A 21570-nucleotide genomic window follows, 5' to 3' on the forward strand; every position below is an offset into this window, starting at 1 on the left:
GTGGAAAGAGAAATAGTGATCAAATTCAAAGAATTGGCAAGGAGACAAACTAGATCAACCCGGGTCCTGAGCTAGGATTTGCTAGACCTATTCCTTGACTCTAGTTTATTGGAATCATCCAAGGCCTGGTAGGGAGACAAAAAGGATGGATGCAGGAATGCCATTATGGGATTTAGGGGGTGGAATGTCTTCCATGCCTTTTATGGAAATAGGCACCAACCTAGCCCAGTCTCCAACCCCTGGAAGTTGAACCTAGGAAAGCTAGTGGTTCCAAATGTATTTATTGAGCCAATATTAATCAGAGAATTGGCTAAGAAATTTGACCCCACAAGCCTTGTTGTCAGAAACTTTCAAGGATAAGTTATTTTGGATATCTCTCAGAAGGATATCACTGATTTCTTTGGGTTAGATGGGTCATCCATTAAGGGGATCAAAAAGAAATCCTTGTTGAGGATGTATGAGAAAAATAAGGGGAGACTCAGGAGGGAGTATATGCCTATGTTTTTTAGAAGGCTTTCCAAGTTTTGCCCAAGCTATATTCTATCCTTCAAGACTGAGCCTTTTGCATTGGATAAGTTTGAAACTTATTTTGTAAGGACCTACTATGCCCTATGCTAGGTCTTAGGATAAGATTGTGGGCTTACTTTATTGCCAGTTGATTACATGATGCTAGCAGTGTCTATTCAACACTCGTCCACCAATGAAATTTTTTACTTTTCTATAATTCTCCAGGCCAAGTTATATGAGAGCCTAGTGAAGGCTAAGGATGAAACAACTACACAGAACTTCAAGCGCTATTCTTTGGTGTGTCATCTCATTTTGTATCAAAATAATGTACAGTATGTAGAGGGGGCTTTTAGCCATAATTTTGGAGATTGTAAAGGGTTATGTGGAAATTGTCATAAAGTTGGCTTCAAGTTTCCTTTCATATATCACCTATATATACAAATAATCAACCTTGACAACAAGGTCGACTAAACCCTCAACTCACAATTAAGAAATTACATCAGACGATACAAAGATCGACAACTGGACCAACATAATGATTTAGATGACATAACATAGGCCTAATTCAAATTACCAAACATACAGCTCCATCGAAAATCATGCCAAAATCAACTGCAACACGCTACACCACAAGAAATACTGCATAGCACAAAAATCATCATTGATTCATAGTAACCATCAAAAACTTGCACAACAATCAATATAGATCACCACAAAAATAGGACATGACTAGGAAACATCAACAACCATGTTAGGATCATTAGAAATAGTTGTGCCAACACCACTTATCAAATCTGCATCTATCAACATCTGGAAGTTTAAGAATACAACCAATCAATAACTCTCATGAAGAAAGTTAACCTACAGAGAACCAAATCATGATCCATCTAAATTAATGATACGCAATATAACCATTCCAAACAATATCCCAAAGTCTCAGCACAAGATTTGATCACACCGGAATATACCGGCAAAAATACCGAGCTCTGCAAAATAGTGATCAGCAAAACAAAACTACAAACCAAATCATAAGATCTTCCTAATTTGAAAACACTAGAAAAAATCATAGGAATATGTTGACATTAATGACAACAACATATCCTAGCAATTCCCAACTTTATGTGCTTTGCTAGTTGGGAGCAATCTTTTAGCTAGATTGTTTATGCTAGTCTCATCTTTTTGGTTTTCAGAGTCACTTCAACACCTAATTTTTGGTTGGTGTTGGGGGCCATTTCAAAACACAACTCAAGTTGTGGGAGCCTTGTAAAACCCATTCTCATGGTTGAGGGAACTCAGAAAAATGCTTGGTATCTGGTGAAGGTTAAGCGAGTCTTGATAAAACCCTTGTGCTAGTGGAAGGCTTTGACATTCTTATTTTTTTCATCTTGGTTCATTGAGATTTCTTTGTTGTTAGACCGTGTTTGGGCTACTATTTTTCCTTGATGTATCTTTTTGCAACTATCTATTTTGGGTTTTGGATCCTTGTAAAACCCAAGGGTTTTGGGTCCCTTCAAAACACGTTGTAAGTAGTTTTGGGTCCCCTCAAAACATGTTTTTCCCCTTTCATCGAAACAAAGAAATGAAATATAAATCCTTGGGTTTGCACCACTCTCACTTTTCATATCTAAATTTTACTTAACTTTTCCTTTTTCTTGATTAATGACTCGTTTTTTTTCCATAGTTTTTCAATTTTTATATTTCAAAATAAAGGAATTTTTTTTTCCCAATCAATCTCCATATATGGGATGCACTTTTTTATATCTCGCAATGTCAATGGTGGGTCAATGCAAGAAATTGATTCCACTTTTTGGCCAAAAAGTGGAAGTGTTTTCCTTGATTTTTCAGGTTTTGTCTCATTTGAGCTTAAATTTTGAAACACTTGGAGATTGAACCTTGGAAAAATTCACTAATATAAAAGATATCCCTTTGAGTCTACTTTCGAAATATGTAATTTATTTTAATACCCACATAAGAAAAAATAACTTTTTGAATGGAGTTCTAAAAACTATGTTTTAAAAATGTTTGTTTCAAGACCATACCAAGCATGTGCATGACCCACACTTTTTGACACAATTAAAATTATTTTCTCAAACCGTTTCAGGAAATTGTTTGTAACACGCTGAAGATTGATGAGCATATTTTTTGGTTTTTTTTAAAATAAATTTTAATTAATTTTTTAAATACTGTAATTATCTTTTTAAAAATTTGACATGTATGGCCCACATTATTTGATGTAAACTTAACATTTTTTTCATTTTTTTTAAATAGAAAAGAATTTGGGGTAGATTGATGACATACAATTTTTTTTTCAAAATTCATTAAAAATTAAAAAAGTTATTAAATTAACAAAATTAGTTAATATTTCAAGTTTATGGACCCTATTTAGTATAAAATAAATGAAAAATAGTTAAAATAATAAATTTAATTTTTTTTACGTATTTAAAATCTAGACAGTATAATCTGAAATGGGTTTTAATTTCGTATAAAAATTATCTAATTAGAGGCACGTAAACTATTTTAGAAGTTCATATTTATGTTTTCGTTCATGGAGATTTGAATTTGTAGGTCCATGTCTCAGGTGTAGCCATCCCAGACCTAATCCCGAGGCAAGTGGCGGGTTGTGGAATCAACTCCCACAGAATGGGCACATGTACCTAGGATAGTAGTGGAGGCTTGAAATGGAGTCCACAACACGGGGGCTCGTTGTTGATCTCCTTTTCTCACTACAATTGCAAGAGAAAATGACAAAATGTGCATCTGGTGCATTTCATAGTCATATCTTGTGATCTAGATTGATGAGTGAAGGTTGCTACTCAGGGGGAGTAGTTAGTAAGTCAATTTTGTGTTTTGATTGCAAATATGTGTCTTTGCCATTGATGTCAAAGGGGTGGAGATTCATGTGAAAAATTATGAAGTGATTCAAAGGGAGGGAGTAATATAAGAGATCTATTGATTTCTTTTTCATTGATTGTTTTTCACATCATATGTTTCCATCAATGCCAAAGGGGGAGATTGTTGGAGATTGTTGTAAGTATGTTGCAAATATGTTCTCAAGAGGTATTTGAGGGATGTGTTGTCATTGATGTCAACATATTTTTTTATCATTGAAAATATTGTAGTGAAGATCAGTGAGTTAGTTTGTTCAGCATGTTGATGATTAGAGTTTACGAATTAAAGGGTTTGTAGAGGATTGTTTGTAGATGATTCAGTGCAATTTTCAGAGGTCTGCATGAAGATTTGAGTAAGTTATGGATATTTGTGTTGTGATTGATTTTTTAGTTGTTTAGTGGTGATTGTGCCAGTAATTTGATCTACATTGCTCCACATTATTATATCTTGATTTGTGGATTTGGAGATATTTTTGGGATGTTGATGTGTATCCACAATTCAAGTGGCTTGTGGTTTGGTATTCCACAAGTTATTTTTTAAGGTTGACAGTAATTGTAATTAGTGTTCTTGAGGTTCAATATAATGATGTTGATGATGATAGTAATTAGTGTTAATGCAGATGTTGCAGTGGTAAAATTTCATGATGCTTGTGGATGTTTCTAGATCATGTACATTTTGTGTTTGTGTTCTGCATTGATCATTGTGCTTGTAATCGATGATTTTCTCTGTTGTGTTAGTGTTCTTCATGCTTTTGGATGGACCGGATGCTTGTAGCATGTTCCATATGTTTGATGCATAATTCTTGGAGGGGTTTCACATTCGAGGTATATGATATGGGTTTGTGTTATGTCTTGGCTGACGTTGTTTGTTCCGCATGTGATATTGTAGTGTGTGTGGTTATATTGTTGTAATTAGGTGTTGTGTGTTGAGCCGATCTTGTTGATCTTTTTCAAGGTTGATGTCATGTATAACTAAATGTAATGTCTTTGTAATTGAGTGTGTTGTGGATGAGTGAGTAAGCATATGTGCAAATAATGTATTAATCTTTCATAAGAAGGGAAGTGTGAAGAGGAAAGTTGTTATTAACTGAAGCTTTTTACTCAACATTAGGAGATGTTATTTTCCAGTTCATGATCTTCTAGATGTGATCCAAATTTTTTTTTAAGATAGTGATTCTTCCTTGGGTTGTAGCCCTTGTTTTTGAGGAGTGAGCTCTAGGTAGTAATATTTCTAATACTTTTGATATAGTATAATCATATTGTTGGTAGGTTCCCACTATTGTTTTTTCCTTGACTAGTTTTTCCATGTCAAAAATCTTCGTGTTATTTGTATTCATGATGTGTTGTTGATTCATGCTTTCATGTGTAAATATCAAATATGATAATAAGTTTAAAATGTGTAAGTTTGTGACAATTGATTCACCCCCTCTTAGTTGTATGCCCTATTTTTATAACCACCTCCTTGAAGATACCTTAAAGCACAAAAAGGAGGGCCCAACCAACCCCCACACTAAGATCTACAACTGACACTTCCAAATAACCTCTGATAAAATCACATCCCAAATGAAGAACAAAGGGCCATTACCCATCACAAAGTTTGGAGGGAAAATAGAGCCCACAACCGTAGGAGAAGGCCACACCTCATCAACTCTATTTGGGACACCATCATCCCTAGCAATAACCTCTCTACCATAATCTCAAGCCTTTCCACTAAGTGCATGCACCACCATGCACATGCCAAAGCACAGACCGAAATGGGAAGAAGGGCAAACAACCACAAAATGGGGAAAACCCCATTCCTGCATACTACATAGCTAGAAACTACCATAGCCATAGAAGAAGGCAAGATATCAGCTTTTCCATTGCCACCTATGTCATCTAAGACAGCTCCATCGCCAACAAAAACCCAGCCAGTTATAGCACTCATGTGGTTCTAAATCTTGTCTCCATACATATCAAATCCAGACCGAAAAGGAAGAATTGAACTTGTCTCCACCAAAGGAAGTCGATCATCATCTTCATCCAGTTCGTCGTCATCCCCATCAGCATCATAAGGAAAGACAGTTGGTGTACAAAATGTCAGCAAGAAAAAGAACAGACAGACAAAAAACCAACAAAGACCTACAGAGAATTATATAACTTATGTTACTTATAATACTATATTATTTACAAATTTAATTCTTTATTATTTACAAATATTCTTAAATTTTGAAAGTTGCAATATAATTTAATATGAATTAAAATATCCATAATATTTTTATAGTTCATTAATAATGCAAGAACCTTCAAATGCATGATTCTCTTTTGTTATTAGTTCCTACCCGCAAGAAAATATAGCGGAGGCTATTTTACTTAACCCGTTATTAATTTGTGCACACCCAACCAATCAAACATTGTTTTGTTGTAAAATTTTCCCTATTTCCTTAGTTTCTATCTGGTAAAGATACGTATTATTTATGTCAATTATTATGCTAGAGATTTTTGGCATATACGTATTAGATATTTAGAGAGTTTGCAGGGGTTTACATGGGTTTTTGTGGTTCTCAACAAGAGAGAACGCATGTCTCTAGAGGCAGGTGCAGGGTCACCAAAGCAGAGTCTTTGATGGTGGTTTGAAACAGATGGCCATCAGGGAAAAACTTGCAGAGGTCAGATCTATGGAAAACTTACATCTTCAAACCAGGACCGTCAAAGTAGGGTTCCCGACGATAGCTTGGAACATATGGAAATCCAAAAAAACTCGCAGAGCTAAGATCTAGGGAATGTTGTTGAATGTAGGATGCAAATAAAATAATGCATTGGTCTGCATGTTGGACACTTGTGGGTTGTCCTATGGGGCATCAATCTGTGTGGTGCTTCTTATTAAATAAGCACATAGATAATAAACAATGCAAAATTTGGATTTGTGCTTCCATGTATTTCATGGCTTTGCTGTAAGTTTGGCTTTTCCATAGATTTTAGTTTTACTCATGCAATTTTTTTTCTGTTGTTTGTTTGTTTATTCATACGATTGTTCCTGTTAGGCCCAATATGGAAAGCTAATGTACTGAGAGGGGAGGGGTGAATCAGTACTCCAAAACTTTTCTTGAATAATAACTTTACTGTTATGCATAAACAAAATAGTGTTGTAACATAAAATAAAGCTAAAACAAATAGATAACAATCATACATGATTCACTCCATAACACATATATTTTGGTCATGAAGAAACTTTTGGTTAGAGAGAAAAACTGCAGTGGGGATGGCACCCACAACTTCACTACTGCAATAATAAAGAGTGCTTGGTTAGAGCTACATTTTAGCTATTTTTGATAGCTTACCCTGTTAGGAGTAACAAGATCTATTAGATCTACCTTGCTAAAGGATTTTACAACACTTAATCTAAATGCTGCACCTGGTTAGAGGCTTTACAATTTATAGACTTGATTAGAGTCTTTTACCCTGTTAAAGGTTTCTCTTACAACTTCACAATATTACAATAAAATCATTACAAATATCTACAACTTTACATCTGAAATGTTATAGCAGATTCTATGTACTCAAAATAGATTACCTTTCTTATATCATGCCTCGATAACCCATATAGTAACTCGGTAAACCCTTTTGTTTACTCTATTCTTTGACTGTTCTTTGAAAAACTTCTCGATGACATCTGTGTCTCTATAACAGTCTTCTTACACTCTTGTACACACCCTTAACTCATGTTGTATAAATAGATCTCTTAAGATGGTGATCCAATTCATTGCTTCGGTCTTACAAACATGATTTATCGAATGAATTACTATCCAAAATATTTCATTGGTTAGATTGATCTTGAAATCATACACAATCTTCTGGTGCAATTTCCAATGTAATAATGGTTAGATGTGCATCGATCTTGTAACACGTTTTCATATGCATGTCTAGGTTCAATGTATCTAGTAACACATTTCACTCGGTGTATATCAACTCGGTGTGTCATCTTTGCTGCTCGGTAGACATAAACAGATACTTAGTAGATAGTTTGGTGTATACTGCATTTTGTGACTACTTTCCTCTGTAACCGACTAGATTGTGCATAACGACTTCTATGTGTATACCGACTGCATGATTTGGTAGTGTTAACCGACTAGAGTATATAGTATGACTTTGAATATAAAAACTAATGGCAATTTGATAAGTAGTAACAATCTCCCCTTTTGACATTAGTTGAGATGTTTGACAAAAACTACTTTCAAAGTCATAACAAAAAAAATCTATATACTTTGCAAAATGACTATACTTGACAGTATATACAATAGTCAATGAAATAGTATAGTCAGATATACTCCCCTTATCATTATACTATACATAACTCTAATTTTGCATGCTCGATTTTGTGCTTGTGTGCTCTGCTTATTGTCCTTGGATACTCTGCATACTCTGCTTAGTATACGCCCCCTGTATACAATACTCTAAATACTATATCACCAAAACTGTATTACTCCCCAAATATATAGTATTACTCCCCCTTTTTGACAAACATCAAAAACTTAATTTCCATTTGGGGGTGGTAACTAGTCAAAAATGGATTTGTACTTTTTTCGGGCCTTGGTGAGAGCGACAGAGAGTGCATCCTTTAAACTTTCCATTAAAGAATTTTGTGCTTGAATATCAGCCAATAGTGATATTAAGCCATCAAGAGTGCTTCCCTCTACTAGGCCCAATATGGAAAGCTAATGTACTGAGAGGGGAGGGGTGAATCAATACTCCAAAACTTTTCTTCAATAATAATCTTACTGTTATGCATAAACAGAATAGTGCAGTAACATAAAATAAAGCTAAAATAAATAGATAACAATCATACATGATTCACTCCATAACACATATATTTTGGTCACGCAGAAACTCTTGGTTAGAGAGAAAAATTGTGGTGGGGATGGCACCCACAACTTCACTACTGCAATAATAAAGAATGCTCGGTTAGAGCTAAATTTATCTATTTCTGATAGCTTACCTTGTTAGGAGTATCAAGATTAGTTAGATCTACCTTACTAAAGGATTTTACAACACTATATAAATGTTGCACCTGGTTAAAGGATTTACAATTTATAGACTTGGTTAGAGTCTTTTACCCTGTTAAAGGTTTCTCTTACAACTTCAAAATATTACAATAGAATCATTACAAATATCTACAACTTTACATCTGAAATGTTATAGCAGATTCTATGTGCTCAGAATAAGATTACCTAGCTTGTAGCATACCTCGGTAACCCATAATGAAACTCGAAAAACCCTTTTGTTTACTCTATTCGTTGACTATTCACTGATAACCTTCTTGGTGACCTTTCTATGTCTCTGTAACAGTCTTCCTTCATGCACACACACACATATATCACATCTCTTGTTTATATCTTTTTCTAACCCTAGAATCGTGCTATATAAGTAGATCTCTTACAGCGGTGATCTAATTCATTGCTTTGATCTTACAAAAGATTCTTCGAATGAATAACTAAACAAAATATTTCATTGGTTATATTGACCTTGTAATCATACACAATCTCCTAATGCAATTTCCAATGCAAAAACGGTTAGATGTGCCTCGATCTTGTTACACGTTTTCATGTGCATGTCCAGGTTCAATGTATCTGGTAAAACATTTCACTCGGTGAATATCAACTCGGTGAGTTAACTTTACTGCTCAGTAGCCATGAAACATTACTCGGTAAATAGCTCAGTGAATACTACGTTCTGTGACTGCTTTCTTCTGTAACCGATTAGACTATTCATACCGACTTCTCTGTGTGTACCGACTGCATGATTCGGTAATACTAATCGACTAGAATATATAGTATGACTTTGGATATGAAACTAATGGCAATTTGATAAGTAGTAACAATCTCCCCTTTTGACATTAGTTGAGATGTTTGACAAAAACTACTTTCAAAGTCATAACTCAAAAACTATATACTTGCAAAATGACTATACTTGACAATATATACAATAGTCAATAAAATAGTATATGCAGATATACTCCCCTTATCATTATTCTATACATAACTCTGAATTTTGCATGTTCAGTTCTGTTCTATACTTGTGTGCTCTAAATGCTTTGTATATTCTACTCGGTATACTCCCCTTGTATACAATACTCAAAATTGTGTTATCAAAACTATATTACTCTCCAAATATGGAATTACTCCCCCTTTGCTGGGTATTACTTTCCTCTATGTGGTATCATAATATTACTCCCCCTTTTTGACAAACATTAAAAACTTAATTTCCATCCGGAGATGGTAACTGATCAAAAATAGTCTTATACTTGGTCTGGGCATTAGTGAGGGTGACTAAGAGTGAGTCCTTGACACTTTCCATTAACAAATTTTGTGCTTGAATATCATATAAGAGTGATATTAAGCCATCAAGAGTGCTTCCCTCTTGTGTAGTTGATAAGCACGTAGCTCGGTTGATCTGTTCCTGTACTGATGAGAGATGAGGAAGGAATAATGTCTTAAGGGTCATTATATCCATCCTGATTTTATGCTCTTCATTCCTCAGTTCTAACTATTGAGCCATGAGCTATTGTAGCTTTGTATAAAAATTCTGAACTGAATTTGGCTCGGTGGTCAACTTAGATTAGAGATCAGTGATCTCTTTCTCAATTGCATCAGTTTTATTTTTGACATCTTTAATAAATAAGGAAAATGTACACAATTTCTGGAATAAATAAACAATATGCTTGAGTTGAAGGGACAACTCAGCAATGAATTTGACAAGTTTTACCTTGCCAACAGCAATTGATTTATGTACTTCCTCTATCATTTTTGTTGTAAGCTCTTTATCCATGAGCTTGCTTAAGTACTTAGATGCATCAACTCCAAATGTTTCAATCTAATTGAGGAGTTCATCCAATTGAATATGGATGGCTGCATTAGTTGACACTGTTGCTGAAGGTAGCATTTCTGTTAGTAGTGTCCTAACCTTCTAAAGTACTTTATTCTTCTTCTGTATGGCCAATCACTTCTCCTGTTCGGCCTTTTCTTTGCATAGTTCACCGAATTTAGTGAGTGCTTGCCCTTTCAATTTGGAGATGTCTACATTGGGCAACATGATCGGTTTAGATAAGTCAAATTTGAAACCATGCTTTCTCACCTTCTTCTCTTTTCCTTTGGTTTGTGGCACTAAGACAAGTGCTTGTGAGGATTGCTAACCCTCGGTAGGTTGCTCAGTAGATGCAACACTTTGGTCAGTTCCTATAGCCATTGTAGTGTCCTTGGGTGTCTCGGTGCTAGGGATCTTAGCTGTAACATTTTTAGTGCTTGTCTGTGCTTGAGATGTCTAATCTTTGGTTGTATCACCTACAGCTTCAGATTTGGTAAGTTTAGTGCCTTGCTCTATGTCCTTGGGAGCTTCAGTTGAGACAGGTGGCTTCACCGACGGATAAGGTTGAACTTGTTCTAAGACAGATTCACTAGAGACAAGTTTTGCATAAGTAGTGCTTTCAATCATTTCCTGCTCCAGTGCTACTTCATCTATTACATCTTCATCAATTTGTATAGTGTCAACCGGGTCTTGACCTTGCTCGGTGACATCTGGATCTTGCTCGGTGACATCAACAATTTCAATTTGAGATTATTCACCAACATCCTTTTGTTTGAAGATCTCCTGCCACTTGGCTTTTGTCTCATTCTCCACATCAATGTATAGCCCATTCATAAATTTTAAGGCTCTCTATTTCACAAGAAATTTAGAATTTTATGTGGTCAAATGCTCCTTGATTTCAGCTACGGACATGTCAAGAAATAGATGGACTAGACTTCTTTCTCTTATTTGTCTCTTTGAGTCCATTGCATATTTCCATCTGTTATCAATTTGTTAGTAGAGTTCACTCGAAAGTGACTTTGTTAGTTCTAATGGTGCTAACCGAAACTTCAGAAGTGTACAGATGACAGCTTCTTCAATCTGTCACTTCTCATCATTATTCCTAGTCTCATACTTAACATATCTAAATCCTGCAAATCCACCATATTCTTTAAGATTGGCACAAAAATTTTCAACACTGTGAATGTTTACCTTTTTGCTTTTCACAATTTGGAATTTGTTTGCATCATCAAACTCTATATCACTTGACTCTTTTGCCAAAATGAGTCTCCGAGTAGATTTCTTATAGGTCTTGGTTACCTTTGGTGTAGTAACACTCTTTTGCTTCTTACTTGGTGATGTAGCTGATGCTTTGGTGTTGGGTCTCTTTGTTGGTGGAGTCGGAAGGGTCTTTGTGATGTCTTGTTTCTTTCTTTTCAGAATTTTACCCTTTGGCAACTTTGTGCTCAATGTTATTGCAGCCTCCTATGCTTCTGATTCCTCTTTGGTAATGGCAAGATTGCCTTTGACAGGTGTAGAGGAGGATTCTTCTTTGAATATCTCAGATAAAACCTTTATCATTTTTGTAGCTTTTCTTGTAGCCTTAGGTACTACAATGCTCATTTTTACTTTCTCCTTCACCTCTTCATAGGTTCCATACCTTAGTTCAGTTGCATGCCTTGGCAGTGATAAATAGGCATCAATTTGTTGTTGTGTAATATCATAATCAATCTCATAACCCATTGGTTGCAATGATTGAGTCCTCAGTTCAATACCATTTACATAGCAATAATCAGTGTCGACTTCAAAACATATATTGTCCTTGTATTTTTTGACCAATTATGGTGGAATCTTGTACCTGTTGTGCATTTATTCTTGGAATTTGCTGAAGTAATCATCCATGATATCTGTAAAGTTATCTCCTAACTTCTTGATGTAGTCATTGATCTGATGGGTGATAGGTTGGTGTAGCTCCCATACTACTTTACCGATTGAGGGAAAGAACTTCTCAAAATAGAAAAACATACATACAAGTAGTGAACCAAACTTTAGTGTGTTTGCTGAGTTCTTCTTCTTTGGCTTCCTTATTATGTTTAGGTTCTCAAACAAGTTCTTTAGTAGCACTTCACATAAGTCTACTTTCATTCCCTTCTTTAGTATTTTGTAGGCCAAGTCCACTGCAGCACATGGTACACTATTTTCCCTTGCAGATTGGAAGAAACAGTAACCAATAACTCTAATTGCAAACTTTAGTTTTGCATCAGTGACATTATTCAGTTTCAGTCCTCAGTAATCAGATTCTACTCCGGTTAGACTGATTAGCTCCTTCTATGATATAATTTTATGTGCACAAGCATGATCGTAGATGGGATAGTCGGTGATCAGGTGAATGACTTCCTTCATGATCTTGAATGATTTCTCTTGTAGCCACATGAAATCATCATGTACTCTGCTCAAGACAAACTTAACCCACTGGGGTTTGAACACATGGGGATAGACTAGGGCTTCAGTTAATCCCTTGATTTTGATATGCTCAAATTTGCTATCTAGTTTGCCATCAGTGCAAAGTTCATCATATGTGTCACTAATCTCTACATGACCGAGTTCCTCAACACAAAATTTGGTAAAGAATCTAACATCTTCCACTAACAAGACTCATTCTGGGATGAGTGAAAATGTAGTTTTGTCACCCAGTTCTAAGGCAACTTTAGGAGTTAGAGAATATTTCAGCAAGGGCTTCTCCACATTTTGGACAGCTTCAAGGTCTTGGATCTTGGGCACCTTGGTAGGTTTTGGGTAAGATTTGACAAGTTATCCTTAGGGTTTACAAGTGACTGACACTTCACACTCGATAGACAATAGCAATTTGACTAGATCGAAAACCAGCTTAACAGTGAATAGATTGATGTAAATACCTTGAAATTCACTCTGAATGAAGTTTGATCACTTTGATTTGCTCTGCTCTGCTTCTCAAAAACTTGGGTGAATGAAAATGACCACGAAAACACTTTTAAGTACTCAAAAATACATCATCGGGCTCCGTGCAAGTTAGGTCAAAATATTAAATGCACTCAGTTCACCTTTTACCGATTTACTCCTTTTTTTGTTTTCACTGAGTAACCAACTTTCCTTTATTAACCGACTTGACAGGTTTCCTATATACACCGACTTGACAGGTTTCCTGTATAGTATATGAACTGACTAATTACATCTTAACTATGCAAATTTTGAATTTTTGTACACAATAGAATAGGAACTATTATGATTTAACTTTTAGAGAATGTAGTCCCTTCATACCTTTTCTTCACTAATTTGAAATAGGTGCACCTAACTCGGTAGGTAAGGTGCTTTCTTCACCAGACATAATTTCCTTCTTTTTCCAAATCATCTTGAATTTTACTTTTATCTCTTCAGTGCCTCTTCTTAGTTGATCTCTGCAATCTCCAGCTAAATGTCCAACTTTGTGACAATGAAAACATGCCATACCAGGATTTCTCCATGATCTTCGATTGTTCATTCCAAATCTTATAAAATAGTTAGCACTTATATGTCCATATCTTCCACAACATTCACACCATATCCTTATATTGTAATCCCATGGTACTGTTGCATATTGTTGGTAAGGATCTATGTGAGTGCGATAACCTCCAGTGTTTGCTCGGTGTGGATACTTCATGTAGTTCTTTTGCTTAAACCAACACTTCTCGGTACTATGTCCATATCTATTGCAGTTTCTACAAAACCCTTTGAATTTTGCCTTCTGATAGTTGTTAACAAACTTTGTCCTACATTGATTAGGTGTGTGACCATATTTATTGCAATTGTAACAATATCCATTGGACTTAGAGATATTCGATTGCTTACCTTTTCTGATCTAGCATATGTTGGCAGTATGACCTTGATTTCCATAGTAGTAGCAAATAGGCTTCTTCCTTTTGATGTTAATCCTGTTTCCAGCTTGTTTTGATGATTCTCCTCTCTCAGTAGTATGAATTCCTTTCTCAGTTGATTCTTTTCCTTTGTAACCGAGTCCTCCATCTTTGTAAGGTCTTCTTGTATTCAGTTGCTCATCCAACATCTTTGATGCTTCATATCTTTTCTCCAATGTTTCTTTGGATTTCTTCTCTATTTCAAGTTCACCAGTCAACCTTGATACTTCAAGTTTCAATGATTGATTTTCATAATTCTTTAGAATTGCTTCATGATGTGCATAACCTAGTTGATCTGCCATATTTTGTTGAATACCAGTTAACCTTATGATTTCTTCATCCTTATCAAATACTAGAGCTTCAAGTTGTTGTTTCTCTCTTTGTAGATCTCTTGCTTTATCCTTAGCTATCCTTAATGCACTTAGATTTTCAATCATCTGTGTACTGAAATGTTCATGTTCTCTTTTCATTGTTTTTAGTTGATCAGCCAATGCTTTGTTCTTTTCTTTCAACATTCCAATCATTTCTTCAGTCTCTTCAGATATACTGTTCTCAGATGATGTCTTGATTTGTTCCACTAGCTCTTGAGAATCCTAGAAGTCATTAGATAATCTTCTCCTTACTTTCAAAGATTTTTGCATTTACCTTTGCATGTCTACAATCACTTGATTTGCATTATCTAGCTCTTCTTGAAGATGCACAATCCTCCAAGATTGTTTGTAGCCTTCCATTGCTAAGATCTTTCTCTTTAGGTAGTTAAACGCTTTTCCAAGATTCAAGCTCTGATACCAATTGTTAGGCCCAATATGGAAAGCTAATGTACTGAGCGGGGAGGGGTGAATCAGTACTCCAAAACTTTTCTTCAATAATAACCTTACTATTATGCATAAACAGAATAGTGCAATAACATAAAATAAAGCTAAAATAAACAGATAACAATCATACATGATTCACTCCATAACACATATATTTTGGTCATGCAAAAACACTTGGTTAGAGAGAAACCCTATGGTGGGGATGGCACCCACAACTTCACTACTACAATAATAAAGAATGCTTGGTTAGAGCTACATTTAGCTATTTCTGATAGCTTACCTTGTTAGGAGTATCAAGATCGGTTAGATCTACCTTACTAAAGGATTTTAGAACACTATATAAATGTTGCACCTGGTAAAAGGATTTACAATTTATAGAATTGGTTAGAGTCTTTTACCTTGTTAAAGGTTTCTCTTACAACTTCAAAATACTACAATAGAATCATTACAAATATCTACAACTTTACATCTGAAATGTTATAGCAGATTCTATGTGCTCAGAATAAGATTACCTAGCTTGTAGCATACCTCGATAACCCATAATGAAACTCGGTAAACCCTTCTGTTTACTCTGTTCTTCGACTGTTCACTGATAACCTTCTCAGTGACCTCTCTGTGTCTCTATAACAGTCTTCCTTCATGCATACACACACATATCTCACATCTCTTGTTTATATCTTTTTCTAACCCTAGAATCATGCTGTATAAATAGATCTCTTACAGCGGTGATCTAATTCATTTCTTCGATCTTACAAAAGATTCTTTGAATGAATAACTAAACAAAATATTTCATTGGTTAAATTGACCTTGTAATCATACACAATCTCCTAATGCAATTTCCAATGCAAAAACGGTTAGATGTGCCTCGATCTTGTAACACATTTTCATGTGCATGTCCAGGTTCAATGTATCTGGTAAAACATTTCACTCGGTGAATATCAACTCAGTGAGTTAACTTTACTGCTCGGTAGCCATGAAACATTACTTGGTAAACAGCTTGGTGAATACTACGCTCTGTGACTACTTTCTTCTGTAACTGACTAGAATGTTCATACCGACTTCTCTATGTGTATCGACTGCATGATTTGGTAATACTAACCGACTAGAATATATAGTATGACTTTGGATATGAAACTAATGGCAATTTAATAAGTAGTAACACCCTCTTGTGTAGTAGATAGGCGTGTGGCTAGGTTAATCTATTCTTGAACTGATGAAAGATGAGGAAGGAATAATGTCTGGAGTGTCATTATATCCATCTTGATCTTATGTTCTTCATTTCTTAGTTCCAATTGTTGAGCCATGAGCTGTTGAAGCTTGGTATAAAAATTCTGAACTGAATTGGGCTCTGCGGTCAACTTATTTGAGAGATCGGTGATCTCTTCCTTAATTGCATCAGTTTTATTATTAATGTCTTTAATGAATATAGAAAATATACAAAGTTTCTGAAATAAATAAAGAATGTTCTTGAGTTGAGGGGACAACTCAGCAATGAATTTGACAAGTTTGACATTGCTAATAGCTAGAGCTTTCTATATGATGTAGAGCCCTTGTGACCACTGAGATAATCCCTTCAACTTGGGATACAAACAAGGACTCCAGAAATCATACCAAGACTCTAAGGGGTGGTTTAGACTAGGTTTCTTTGGTTACATACCATTTCTTCTCTTAATCATCTTTGACAATACTCAAACCCCACACCCTTCTCCAATGATCATCCAAGACTCTTTAGGGCCACACCACCCAACAAGGGTTGAGACTCTTCCCAAGGTAAATATGACTTCTATGGTTTTTTTCTACCATCCCCTAAGCCAACAAACCACTATACAATCATTGGAATTGAGTCACTAACAAAGTTTAGTGCTGCTGCTATAAATGGGACTGTCATGCCTAGTAGCCCAACCAGATTGAAAAATTAAGATTTCTTCCTAATTTCCCAAATGATCTCTACAAATAAGAGTTGATTTTGTTTAATTTAAGTGAGTTCCAAAGGATTCCAAAAGGGTTTGGGCAGATCCAATGTCTAAGGGTTATAAACCCAATTTCACTCCTAGGCCAAATAGCTCTAATTAGGCCACCCTAACAAAGGAAGTGTACTATAAAAGTGCTGCCCCAACAAATTAATACTTGTAACATGTAGAGGGCATGGAAATAACATAAATCAAAAAGTTTCAGACCCTAGTTACACTTCTAACTTCATTCATGGAATCGGTTGCACAATGAGACTAGGTGGCCACATAGAGATGTCCACCCTAACACAGAAAACCCTCACCTTTACCTACTTCTTTCCTGAAAAAGGCCATGAAAATATTAATTTACATGGTCTTACCTTTCTTCACCCCAAAGGCCATTCAAAACCAATGAGGTATCAGCAAGAAAACTTCATTTTTTCCTTCAAAACCTAGGCAAAACTGTCAAATCCAGGTTACTTCCAGTAAAATGCAGATATCTCCACTTCCAGAATGAATCAAGACCTCAAATTAGACTCATTTGAAAATTGATTCAATTATCTAAAACATGCCACTAGTTTTATGCCCCCAAGAAATCCGTACTATACAGAAAATGGAAAATAGCAGCAAATTGCAGGAAAAATCACAGTTTTATTGAGTTTTTGAATACCAAATTTTACCTTCCACCTTCAAAAACCCCACCAAATGTTGTATTTAGACCTTTTATTATTCTTAAAATAGTTACCAACTGATTTTGGAAACCAACATGGTGGTTTGGAGGAAGTTACAAATTTGGGTTAAAAGTTGACATAGTTGCTTGACAACTTTTGACAATTTTTGACATTTTGTCCTCCTAAACACACCAAGACACTAATTGACCCCTAAGACACTTAAAACTCTTAAAATTCACTAAAAATTCCTTCAAGGCATGAATAACCCCAAATTCCATATACCCAAGGTGGTTTATAACACACCTACCTAAGGTATTGGCTTACAAGGTAGGGTATGATTATTACAATAAAGAAAAACATCAAATATGCAAATAAGACATAAACCCTACTAAACTCCTTCACCTATGTTTTCTCCTCAAGATCACTTGGTGGTTGATTTGTAGATTCCCCTGCATCATACTCTCGGGGATAAGAAATCTCAAGTCCACTTGAGACGAGCTGTTGCAAGGTGGTGCCATGAGTTTGAATCTGTTGTTCATCCATCCATATAGCCTCAGTATCAGGTTTGCCTCTCCACTTGACCAAATATTGTTTGTATTCTTTGTTCCTTGTCTTCTTAACCACTCTAGTATCCAACACCTTCTCAAAAGTAGGTGGTTCATGCTTGGGAAAGTTGTCATCAGCCTGCTGCTCCAAAACATCATCACCTACAACTACAACATCAGAACTTTTATATGGTGTTAGATCACAAATATTAAAGATGGGTGACAACCCCAACCCATTGGGTAATTGGACTTCATAGGCATTAAGTCCACATTTCTTCAAAACAGCACAAGGACCTATCTTCTTTTGCATCAACTTTGTATATTTTCCTTTTGGTAACCTCTCCTTCCTAAGATAGACCCATACAAGGTCTCCAACATCAAAACTCAAATCTCTTCTTTTCTGATCTACATGTTTTTTATATTGTTCACTAGATTTTTGAAGACTCAACCTAACTTGTTCATGAACTTCCTTGATTGCTTCAGCAAAAGCTTCTCCATCAGCATTGATTGGACTATTAGAAGGTAGATTTCTAAGTTCCAAAACACCTCTTGGATTCAAACCATACACAATCTGAAAAGGGGACTTACTAGTACTCCTATTGATGGTATCATTGTATGAGAACTCAGCCTATGGTAGGATAATATCCCACTTCTCTCCATGCTCTCTTGTCAAACACCTAAGAAGAATTCCAAGGGTCCTATTGACAACTTCAGTTTGTCCATCTATTTGGGGATGGTATGCAGATGAAAAAGACAAGTTTGTACCTAGCTTTCTCCATAGAGTATGCCAAAAATGACCTACAAACTTCACATCTCTATCTGAAACAATGTTGAGAGGTAATCCATGGATTCTTACCACCTCTTTGAAGAAGATTGCTGCAATATAGGAAGCATCATTTGTTGACTTGCAAGGGAGGAAGTGTGCCATCTTGCTAAATCTATCCACAACAACAAAAACACTGTCAAATCCTCTTTGAGTTCTAGGTAACCCCATGACAAAATCCATGCTTACACTCTCCCATGGTCTAGATGGAATAGGGAGTGGTTGATACAAGCCTGCATTAGTAGACCTCCCTTTAGCCTTTTGACATACTACACAAGATTCCACATATTTTCTGATTTCAGTCTACATCCTTGGCCAAAAGTAGTGTCTCCTCACAAGTTCTAGGGTCTTATCTAACCCAAAATGACCTGCCATTGCCCCATTGTGTTTCTCCTTGATAATATTCAACCTCATTGAGCATCTAGGGATGCATAGTTGACCTCCTTTGAACAACAATCCTTCCTATAGCAAAAACTCAGAAAATTCCACATTATATCTGTCATCCAAATGAGTATAAGAGGCATAGATCTCACCAAAATTTGCATCATGTTCATACATGTTCTTTAAAGAATCAATTCCAACACTTTCCAACTGAATATGAGACAATGTCAATACCCTACGGCTTAAGGCATCAGCAACCTTATTGGTGACTCCTTTCTTATGCTTCAAGGAAAATGTAAAGGCTTGTAGGGTCTCTACCCACTTCATATGCCGATGATTCAATTTCTCTTGACTATTGATGAAACTTAAGGTCTTGTTATAAGTGAAAACCACAAATTCTTTGGGCAACAAGTAGTGTCTCCATTTCTTTATGGACTGGACCAATGCATACATCTCAAGGTCATATGAGGAATACCTCTTCTTAGCATCATTTAGTTTTTCACTATATAAAGCAATAGGTCTCCCTTCTTGGCTCAAGACAGCCCCTATAGCTACATGGCTAGCATCACACTCAATCTGAAAAACCTTGTTAAAATCAGGGAGGGCTAGGACTGGTTGTGCTGCTACCTTCTTCTTAAGAAGTTCAAAAGAGTCATCTGCTGCTTAGGTCCACACAAATTTACATTTTTGCCCCCCTTTTATGGTTTCAAGCATAGGTGCACAAATCTAACTGAAACCTTTTATAAACTTTCTATAAAATGTTGCAAGACCATGAAAACTCCTAACATCATTCAAACCTCTAGGAGTAGGCCAAGTGAGTATAGCTTTTACCTTATCCTGATCCATTTTGAGTTCACCTTGTGAGATGACAAAACCAAGGTAAATGATCTCCTCCTGCATGAACAAACACTTGTCCAAATTGATCATTAGTTGCTCATTATGTAACCTCCTCAAAACCAATTCTAGGTGCTGCATGTGCTCTTCCTTGGTGTTGCTAAAAATCATAATATCATCTAGGTAGACAATCACAAACTTGCTGATAAAATCACTCAACACTTCATTCATTAGCCTCATAAAAGTGCTAGGAGCATTGGATAAGCCAAATGGCATCACTTTCCATTCATATAAACCCTCATTAGTCTTGAAGGTTGTTTTCCATTCATCTCCTAGCCTTATCCTAATTTGATGATATCCACTTTTAAGATCTATTTTAGAAAAATATTTTGCCCCTCCTAGACAATCAAATAGGTCTTCAATTCTAGGCATAGGGGATCTATACCTTATAGTTATCTTGTTGATGGCTCTTGAGTCCGTGCAAAGCCTCCAAGTACCTTCCTTTTTGGGTGCAAGTACTGTTGGTACAGCACAAGGACTAAGACTTTTTCCAATCAGACCTACATCAAGTAAATCAGCAATCTGCCTGGCCATCTCTTCATTTTGTTGAGGGGTTAGTTTGTATGCAGCCTTGTTGGGCAATGTTGCTCCTGGTATAAAGTCAATGCAATGACTGATTTCTCTAATAGGAGGGAGGGTCTTAGGCATACCCTCTGAAATCACACCCTTATACTTGTCAAGAAGCTCTTGCACTTCATAAGGAACCATCCTAGGTCTTCCTTGTTGATCTGTTGCTCCTACATCTGCAACCTCCTTCTTAGGAATAGGTATCAATGCAAAACATACTCCTCCTTCCTCTTTTACCTCCTTCATGAACTCCTTACTTTCCATCAGCATCACCTTAGCCTCTTTCTCTTTATGTTCTTCCTCATTCTCCATCAAAGGTAGCAATTCTATGACCTTCCCATCTTTGGTGATAGAATAGGTGTTCCTAAAACCATCATGATGTGCCTTCAAGTCATATTGCCAAGGCCTACCAAACAATAAATGACAAGCATCCATCTTAGCTATATCAAAAAGAAGTTTGTCCTTGTAGGTGCCAATCTGAAATTCAACCCAAGATTGTTCTTCTACAAGAGCTTGCTGCCCTTGAGTGAGCCATGACACCTTGTATGAATAAGGATGTGGTATCCTCTTAAGCTTAAGCTTCTCCACCATCTCCATGGACACAAAGTTTTCAGTTGAACCTGAGTCTATTATAACCTTGCAGACTTTACCTCCTGATTTGCAAGTTGTCTTGAATATTGCCTTCCTTTGTAGGGGTTCTTTTGTGATAGGAACCTTTAGGAGTGCTCTCCTCATCATCAAGGCTTCACCTCTTTCTGGATATCCATAAGAATCAGGTGCAT

This window comes from Cryptomeria japonica, chromosome 7 (genome assembly GCF_030272615.1).
Source record: "Cryptomeria japonica chromosome 7, Sugi_1.0, whole genome shotgun sequence".
Lineage (NCBI taxonomy): Eukaryota > Viridiplantae > Streptophyta > Pinopsida > Cupressales > Cupressaceae > Cryptomeria > Cryptomeria japonica.